Source organism: Parus major, chromosome 2, assembly GCF_001522545.3.
Source record: "Parus major isolate Abel chromosome 2, Parus_major1.1, whole genome shotgun sequence".
NCBI lineage: Eukaryota > Metazoa > Chordata > Aves > Passeriformes > Paridae > Parus > Parus major.
In genome coordinates, this window is record NC_031769.1 from 27,006,474 (window position 1) to 27,016,791 (window position 10,318).

A 10,318-nucleotide genomic window follows, 5' to 3' on the forward strand; every position below is an offset into this window, starting at 1 on the left:
CTTCCCTTCCCTTCCCTTCCCTTCCCTTCCCTTCCCTTCCCACAGGGACATGTGAGTGAATTTGAAATACAAGAAGAAAATTTTTACTGCTGTATCCTTGAAAAGAAAGAGAGAAGGATGAAAAATATATACCAGGCAGTTTAAAAGTGTAACATTCTCTAAGTGAAAACTCAAGTAATTTTCTACTTAATTTTAGTATTTTTTCTATATGACACTATTCACAAGCTGATGATTTTCACACTCAGTGTCAGAGAGTATTGTATGTTTGAGAGATTATAGCTAGCTCATTCTGTCTGGCCCTGTGCTGCTTAACTCTTGAGCCATATATAAGCTTTGAGGTGTCAGCTGTCACAAATCAAGTGTCAAAAGTGTACATTTGGGAATAAAAATGAGGACAGAAAAACAACTTTTCATTCTGATCATATTGATGGCAAAAGCTATGTCATTCCCAGAGATCCACAAGGTGGACTTGAAATAAGACATTAAATCAATGTGCTACCGTAATATATGAATAGGGCTCCTATAAATGCACCTACATTTCAGACACACATTTCAGACTTCCCTGCTGTACTTGCACATTAACTTCACTTATCTCCAGAAAGTTTTCAAATTCTGGGACATATGTATGTTTATAAAATCGTTATCACCACCTCTGAGAATCAGCTAAAAAGCAAAGCCACATACTGACTTCTCCAAACAGGCAAGTGCATCTGCCAACATGCAGCTCTTGTTTGTACACAGCCAGGACATGGTGTAGTTACACAGATACAGGGACATGGAGCTGGCTGTTAAGGTAAGCTAAGTCTGGTGCACTGTAACACCGCAGGGCTTCTTCCTGCTGCTGAGTATGCTGCTGTGGTCTTTCCCAGGTCCACAAGTTTGTCTAGGCAGCAATCCCAAATGTGCACAGACATACATCTGGCAGCACAGAGCAACCCAAGGAGATGGCAGTGCTTTCACTGGCCCCTGCACAGCCAAAAGCACCAAAAGCACTAACATGAACATTAACAAAACCAGTGACCTGATCATGCCTTACTTGCCAGCTAGCCAGGCCCAATACTTGCTAGCACACACACACAAGGCTTGCTGTCAGCTGGTCCAGGTCTGTGGTCCCTTCAGTCACCAACTACCAGACCCCCAACCCCTCCAGTGCCAAGCTCACAGTCTTCTTACTCAACTTGCTGGCTACCCCAGCTGTGCTGTTCAGACACACACACACACAGATGGGCCCCTCTGCCTGCTGACCCATCTCTCCAGCTGCTGTTCCCTGGAACTATGGGCCCCTTCGACTTGTGGCTTCAGAGTACATGTGTCAGCACCCTGAATGCTCATCCCAGCCACCAGCTAGTCTGTTGTAAAGCTCCCTGTTATCAGACACATCCAGATGGAAACAGTAGTTTAACTGCATGATAAGCTACACTGAAGTAATCAAGCCCAAAGGTTTAGCCAGGGAATTGTAATGGCCAACATCTTGTTTCACTCATGACCATTTTATTCTCCTCTCCTTTATTCCACTCGTTCCTATCTGGTTCTTCAACATCTCTTCCTTTCCCTGCATTTGGCCCCTTTTCTATGTGATACAATAACTTTTGTTCATTCCCTCAATCCATCTTAGTAAGTTTTGCAAAACCTCTGACGTCCCTTCAAATGTTCCATTAGATGCTTGCACCTCTGCATGAGCTCTATGATAGTCTTGTTTCTTGCTTTCTTTGTTCTTTCAGCAACAAACTTCTGGTTGAACCTCTTCAAGGTCATGCTTTAGAGTCCATCAGTCAGTGTCCAAAGGACCCCTGTATTTCTTATTGTCTTGCTATCTCCTCTTCCTCAGTGCTGCTGTACCAATGTTTAATGCTCCTCTTGCTTCTTGTCCTTCTTTTTTAAGGTGACTAGTTGTCAGCTAGATATCCCTGCCCACCAGAGTCCACCTATTCTCATACTGTGTGTCCTCCCTGAAGAACATAATTCTTCTCACAGAGCATGAAATTACGTGAAAGAAAATCGAATCAGCAGACTGGAAAAATGTAAGCCAACTTTTTCCATATGTTTGATTTAAATTGAGTGATAAAATCTTCTTGCTCTTCACGCTTGCTAACAGAAGTGTCCAAACACTCTACTTTTCACATAAACATTCTCAGAAACACAGATTTCAGTAATGGTGTTTCATCAGTGAAACCTTCACACTTCCAAAAGAAGCTGTGAATTCCTCAATTCATAAAATCTGTCCTTCAAGCATTTTGTTATTCCCCCATTTTCCAAACAACCTAATCAGTAATTATATATGTTTTTAAACATGTTCACCTCTAAGTTTTATTTTCTCATGGTCTAATTTATTCCAAATTAATGTCATCCACTCTGCCTTATGCACAAGCATAAATCTACATTTTCATTTGAATGTTCAGGCTACCTGTATTACAACTCTGGTTCTAATTTCAAACAAGTTAGCTATTAATTGAATTACTTGTAGTTAATCAAAGGGGTATTTTTACCACTGCTAAAATCTTCCTCAGGCTTCATACAAATGTTACACAGTTGTTTTTCTATTCACAGCTGGCATAAAATTATTTCTGGTTATTTTAGATTATTTCCCAGTTATGGTAACACTATTTAAGATATGTATACACATGGGAAACTGGTTGTTAAAAGATTACAGGACACACAACATACTAAACATCTAGAAATTAAGTGCACAGTTAGATCTACTTATTATTTAATGATTTAAATATTATCTGAGATGCCACACCTTTAACTGGAGGTTTATAATCCTGTTAGTGGATCCTTTGCTAAGAAAATACTTATGGTCAACCAAAGCTCTGTGAGGCTCACAGCTGCAAGATAAAATGTAAATTCTCTAATCTATTTAGCAACAAATTCATATTATTTGTGGTATCCAAAACTCAAAAAAGGAAGAAAAATGTAGAGGTTAATTTTTGAAATCTAAAGCCATAGCAACAGAGAAGCAATGAATTATGAATTAATAATACTCTATGTAGAATCAGACCTGTGAGTACTACGTACATATTGAAATAAGCATGATACATTAGAAAGAAAAAGAGAAAAGTTTAATCTTTAAGAAGCTAAAGTCTGTATTCTTCAAATCTCCACTGTGCCATTCAACAACTAAAGCTCTCTCCTGTATTACAGAACAAAAAATACATGAATAGTTTCATATGGTACTATCATGTTTAGAAATGGCATTGCTCTTTGCTGGAATAAAATTTTCTGCTTCCTTTAAAAATAGTTAAACTATGTTGGGTATTACAGGAATGAATACATTGTCATTGTGTACGGATTAAAGACACTATTCTGTAGGAACGTGCGCTCTGTAAAAAGTCCATCTAGGCTGTATTAGGTTACTGTGGCAAGGTTTTGGTAGTGGGGGAGGCTACAGGAGTGGCCTCTCTTAGAAGCTGACAAAGTTTTCCCCATGTTTGCCAGAGCTAGTGCCAGGCAGCTCCAGTACAACCTGCTGATGGACAAGGCTGAACCAATCAGTAATGATAGTATTGTTTCTGTGGTAAGAAAAAAATGTAATTGCCACCAGGGAAGAGAGGAGTGAGAACATGTTAGAAGCACAGCTCTGCAGACACCAAGACCAGTGGAGAAGGATGGGCAGGAGCTCCAGGTGGCCAAGCTGGATTCCCCTGCAGCCTGTGCTGTAGCCCATGGTAAAGCAGCTGTGCCCCACAGATGCAGAGATCCACCCGTAGCCCATAGAGGAGCCCAGGCTGGAGCAGGTGGATACCTGAGAGGAGGCTGAGACCCCATGGGAGGCCTGTGCTGGAACAGGCTCCTGATGGGATGTGTGACCCCGTGGGGGACCCATCCTGGAGCAGCCTGTGCCTGAAGGACTGCACCCCATGGAAGAGTGTCCTACATGAGACGGACTTACACTGGAGAAGTTCATGAAGGACTGTCTCCTGTGGGAAAGACCCCATGGCGGAACAGAGGAAAGACCCCTCTCCCTGAGCAGTGGCAGGAACAACATGTGATGCACTGATTAAAACCCTCATTCTGTCTCCTTTCACTGCTGGAAGGTAGGAGGTGAAGCTTGAGAGGAGGTAGAGCTGGGAAGGAAGGAGGGGTGGAGGGAAGGTGTTTTTAAAATTTATTTTATTTCTCATTATCCTGCTCTCATTCTGTTAGCAACAAATTCAGATAACATCCCCAAGTTCAGTTTCTTTCGCCTGTGATGGTAACTGGGGAGAGAACTCTCCCCCTCCTTTTCTCAACTCACAAACCTTTTGTTATATTTTCACTTCCCTGTCCAGCTGTGGAGAGGACTGATAGAATGGCTTTGGTGGGTACCTGGCACCCAACAAGAGTCAACCCACCATACAGACTAAACTACTTTTGCAGTAAGATATTATGCAACAATAGCTTGATTAAATTATCAATAAAATATTTCATTGCAGTTCTCATGACAGTAATGAAAAACATTTTAATAGGATCCTATTTTGAAGAAGTGCAAAAGTGGACAAAAATCAGACATAACAAATTATACTTTCTAAGATGATCACAATGCAATTATATGATCATCTTTTCCATGACAAATTATTTTGATGGTCATGATAAATTAAAATATTAATTTCTAGTTCTATTTCTTCTATATGTATTCCACTAAAATACTGCAGAGCATATTACAACAGAAATATGAACACTGTCTCTGATAGCACTTTGGCACAGTAAATGTCTCAACTAAAAATTATTATCAAAGTATTTTTCTAAAGAAATAAAGTGAACTTTAGAGTATAAACTTTAGCTGAACAGTTGCTTAAAACAGATTTATTTTCATCTGCCTTCATGAACTGTGATGCAGTTTTTTAAAGTAAAAAATGTTTTCTAATATAAAACCTATAAGAGATGGACATAGGAAAAAAAAGAACTTTTGTTTATTAAATGAAGTATTAAAGCTAAAGACCACTTGAGTGTGCGAGAATGAAAAATTACCATCACCATTATGTGGAAGACCCTGTTAAGAAGTAAGGGAATTCAGGGTGTTCCATTTCTAAGACACAAATTTCTAAATCCCTTACAAAGCTTCTGACTCTGGTCCAGTTAGTAATAAGTAAAAATTGTAATTGCTGGAAAGCTAAACCTCTAGAAATGAAAGTAGCCTCTGTAAACTGGTTGCCTCTATCTATTTTCCAAGAAATAAAAACTCACATCTTTTGGCACCTTCACCTGGCAAATTTGCAGAAGAGGCTGGGTGGGGCTAGACATGACCACAATGACAAAATCATTACACTGGTAGTGTTTTGAACAGCACTCCCAAAATACCTATGCATTTGCAGGTTGGTTTGCTGGCAGGCTAACACAGCGTGATTTTAACAGTTGACCAAACAGCCTATCATTTTGCTACAATAGGCAGGCTATCAAAGATGTCTTGACATATGCTACTGATAAATATGATATTTACTGCTGCAATGCATACAATAAAGAACACTTAAGCTATAATGCCAGGAACAGGCTTTAGGCTGTATGTGAAATATTTTACTCAATGTTATTTGTTCACATTTTTGCTCCTGATGCTGCACCTTCTGTTATCTCTTACTTATCTGTTACAGGTACCATTTCTCATATTTTGTGGCTCAGAAAAATACTTCATGTATCTGTAAGACTGATGCCATAATCAATATCTTTACATAAATAATGGAATAAACTGTGCAGAAGGTTGCACAGATTTAAAGATTGAGTCCTGAATCTTACACCAGGTGGGAGAGTACTAAATGAAAGATGGAGAACTCAATAGCACATTTCTCCCAAGGTGTTTTTGAAGAACAGTATGGGAACTTTTAAACTAAAAATGGATTTCCTTGGTGCTGATGTGCTGATCAACTTAAATAAAAATATTAAAAAATAGCAAAACCCATTTATTTATTGCATTGTGACATACTGATTTTGTTGTTAGTGAAGTGAGAGACAGTCATCATCACACACAACTTTCCAAAAACATGAAACTAGATCTTCTCAGAAGTTTATGTAACTCATATATATGCCATTACTTTTTGCAAATATGTGTTTAAAACACATTCTTTTTAAAATTTAAATAATTTTGAATGCTTAAAGGCCAAAGATTCCATTGGGAGTTGAAGTCTTCCCTTGAGGAGCTACACAATTTAAAAAGACTCTCAGTAGTAGGTTTAGCTCTGCAGAAAGCAAATTTGAATAAAGCTAGACAAGTCATGAATTAGAAATAATAAAGATAGAATATCCTTCTTTGTACTTTGCTCCATCAGAAACTGCAGCACAGATCAAATGTAAATTAGATGAGTCTCAGATCAATGGGACTGTTCACAATAATATTATTCTATGCCCATATGCATGGCTGAAGGTGGCCACATCTGCCACCCAATGTCACTCCTCTAAGGTAAAGACAAATGGTTCTTAAATAAAAACCTAGTTCTGAAAGAAGCCATTCAAAAGCATTAAAAGTATAATCAGAAGAACATTCACCCAATTGATCCAAAGATCTATTTTTTGTCTAGATCTGTGGATTCTTGTCAGTTTTAGTTTTTCCTCACCAATATTCAGGTAATGTTTTTTACAAAAAGAAGGGTGAGAATATGTAAACAGGAGAAACAGGGGCCGTTTTCCCCAGAAGGCATAGGAAGCATGTACTGCAGCAAGTGTGACACATTCTTATACAGCATCAGAGCTGTGGAGGAATGGGCAAAACCATGTTCTTACAGAATATAATCATTTCCTTCATTTGTCAACTAATGTAGAATTTAAGGTTTGTGCACATGTGGTGAACAAAGAGCAACTGTAAAGTATACACAGCAGAAGACCCTGGACTGTTGCAACGATGACAGCTACTTGCAGCTGTGCAATGTATCAGAAACACATCAGTTATAAAGTACCACTTATGTTTTATTCATGCAAAATAACTCAGTGCTCAGGCCCCACCATCAGAAAATACAGAGCATTGAAAGTATCTGTGACAAATTACATTCAAGTATTGTGTCTAAAATATTTACCATACCATTAAAAGCAGAAATTCTCAAGTATACAAAACACTTTAGGAGGGAAAAAAAGATGTTCTAGAACAGAACTTTTAAAAGTTCAAAATAAAATAGTGGAATTTGTTTTTAATATACATTAGGATTAGGGTTTTTGTTAGTTTTTTGTTGGTTTTTTTTTTTTTGTTTTGGCTTGAGTGTGACTTTACCTGCCCTTCAATGATGAAACTTAGGATATTTGGCAAAACTGCAATTAAGTCACTGTTGCAAACCCTTATAAATCAGTCTAGTGCATCCTAGTACTAGAGTGACTTGCAAAAAAAAAACAGGAAAAAAGGGTAAAATCACTGAAAATCAGATTTCTTATTTTTGTCTGGTTAACTCAGATCTCTTTTCCAAAATTTCTTGATAAGAAAACTGTAGTACAGGGAACAAACATTTTCTTTCCTGTGTCCTTAAAAACTAGAGACAAATTTAGGAAAAAAACATGGTCTTTACAACATGACAATATAACTATTCCCTGGACTATTTAAGGCGGAGGAGGAACCCAATCCACACAAACAACTGTAATGGTTCTGCAAAGCCTGCTTTTCCTTATATACAATACTCCCAGTGAAGATGAACTTAAAGTAATTACAGGAAATTGTAAGTATCTTCTTTACCACCAGCAACAGACAAAGGGACACAATGCCCCATTCTTTATACTTTAGATGAGATGGGAATTACAGTTTTCACATTTGTTTGGTTTTTTGTTTTGTTGTCTGTTTGTTTTTCTGGACTTGGAGGTTGCTTACAGATAAGCAGACTGCTTACAGTTCTGTTCCCAGCTCAGCATTCAGATAGGATGCCATCCAGTTACAGCCTGGTAGGCTATATGAAAACAAGGTTTTTGCAATCTCTGTCTGTCCCAAGTTCCAATAACCTTGAAAGCATTATTCATCTTCAGTGGAGTTTGGGAGATAATATTAACAGAAATTTCATAGAAATAGATAACCAGGCAGGAGACACAGGGAACTGAACATTTAGGAGCCAACATTAAATAACTCCCTATCCAGACAGAAAATTTCAACAAATTTCCACTTCTGAGCACGGCAGCTTGCTTGTTGCTGTCAAAATGTTGTGCAGTAGAAGATGTTAGGTATATGCAGTCGTAACAGAAAATACAATTCAGGTAAATAATAGCCAACCAAGAAGAAACTCTGTAGAAAAACAGGGTTCATTACCTTCAATATTCACAGAAGTAGTAGCTTATATTCCTGAAGGATTAAATAAATGTAGGCAGCCTGAAGTTTTTTCAGATTACCAATGTTAGTGGATTGCTATTCATCTTAGGAAAAAATTAGAAGTAAATATAATTCTTCACTGGTTCTTCTAGGATCTAAGTCTCTTGCTCGCAGGACCTGGGAGGCTGCACACTGGTGCAATCAGCTCCTTTATGGATTGCTAACTCCAGACCTTTCAAGGTCTTGACTCACTTATCATATCCCAGCCACAAAACTCAACTTGAAAGCAGATTCATTGCTTGGATTTCTTTACTGATGCACTATCAGAAGTATAAACTGCATTGCTTTAGTGATCTATGAGAACTAAGAGCTCATATTATTTGCAGCTGTCCCATAACTCAGTCCAAAGGTGATGATTTCAGCTTCTCTCCTTCTGCCATCTGAGTGTTTCTGTTTCATACCCCTCCTACAAGCAACAGTATTGCCATACCATCCCTCTACCATTTATTTATGAACTGATTAATTTCTGTCTCTGTTTAAGCATGCAGTCCTCATCTAGACATAATCTATTCAGTTCATGCAATATTGGATGTTGTGCATTCTGTACCTCTTTACTGCAAAAATACTCTTTCATAATCACAAGAACCCTGTCTTGATTATCCTAACCTCAGTGTCTCATTTCAGTAACATTTTAAGTACCTATTTAAGCACCGCTTCTAAGTTTTACATATTCTTACCACATATAATTCTTTTTTTTTTTTCCCCAAGACAATACACTTTGTGTGACACTTTAATATTATTTTTTGTTCTGTTTTCTTTTAATTATCTCAGTTTATACCAAATAAATTATATTTAGGGTGACCTTGAGGATTTATGGCTGAGCTTGATCCTTACACTGCTACCATTTCTCTTTCTACAATGCTATCTTTAACATGTACTTTCAAAGTGAAAATAACACAAAGCAAACAGATAGTCAGAGATATGTTCTCTTTCATCATGACAGCTGTAAAGAGATAAAAACCCCAAACCATTCTGTTTGTGTCAAAGCTATGGAGGAAGGGCTCTGCCAAGCAGTAAGTCTTTAACCAGAAACATGTCTATTTACTACAGTAATGGAGAACTATCTCTAAAGCCCATACTGACTTCGACTGTTGCTTCTATCATAGCAGGGGAAAAAACTCTGCCCAGCAGTCTTAAAATATTCTTGCCTGCATGGGACAATGTAAGTTAGTTTGAGGGCTGGAAGTATTGGATAAAAACTGCTGCAGTTTAAGGTGCAAAATTCTGATTTGATAAAAATCTCCATGCTAATTAAAATTTACTAGTAATATTTCTCTTGAAAAGAATTGTACTGAGAAAATTTAATTGCCAGAACTCAGTGGTATCTCCCAAAGCTACTCCAAAAACTATTTTTCTCGACCTTTTCCGGCACATCCCCTGTTGTGTGATGATTCAGGTCAATGTGGCTGGCTGCCACTATTATTTAAAACAATGTGAAAGGCAAAGACTTGATGTTCTTACTTTCTGTTTGTACAGCTGAAAGCTATGAGTATTTTTCACAGTGCATTTTGTGCTCCCTGGAACAATGTAAAGTTGAGCCAGATCCAAAAACTAATAGCCAGTGAAATTGCTAGTTAGACCTGAGCCTACCAAATTTGGGATTTGCTGATGGTTTAAAGCGAGATACAAACTCCATATTGATCCTGAGCATGCCAGGCACCTCTTCAAGTTATCTGATACATATTGTTTTGTAGTTAAGAGCTCACAAAATACCATGATCAATCTTGCTGTACAGAGAGCCTTATATGGGTACCTCAGGAACCTTGAACAGTGATGGGCCAAAGATTCATGTGGAGATCTACCAGAAGGACATGGAATATGTCAGCTTTTGCCAGTACTGCCAGAAGCTTGACCATGCCTGGCTAGATCAGTAGAGTCAAGCCAGCTGCAATGTAGGACTCACCATTATTTGAACTGGATGACAAAAGCTAGAGACTACTGCAAGACAAGACTTAAACTCCCAGAAAACACCAAGAAGTTCCAAGGATAAAGAGAATAAATGAGCTGGCACTGGCCTGCTTAAAGATAAATGAATATTTTTTTATTATTTTTTTTTTTTCCCCTAAGCATATGCTT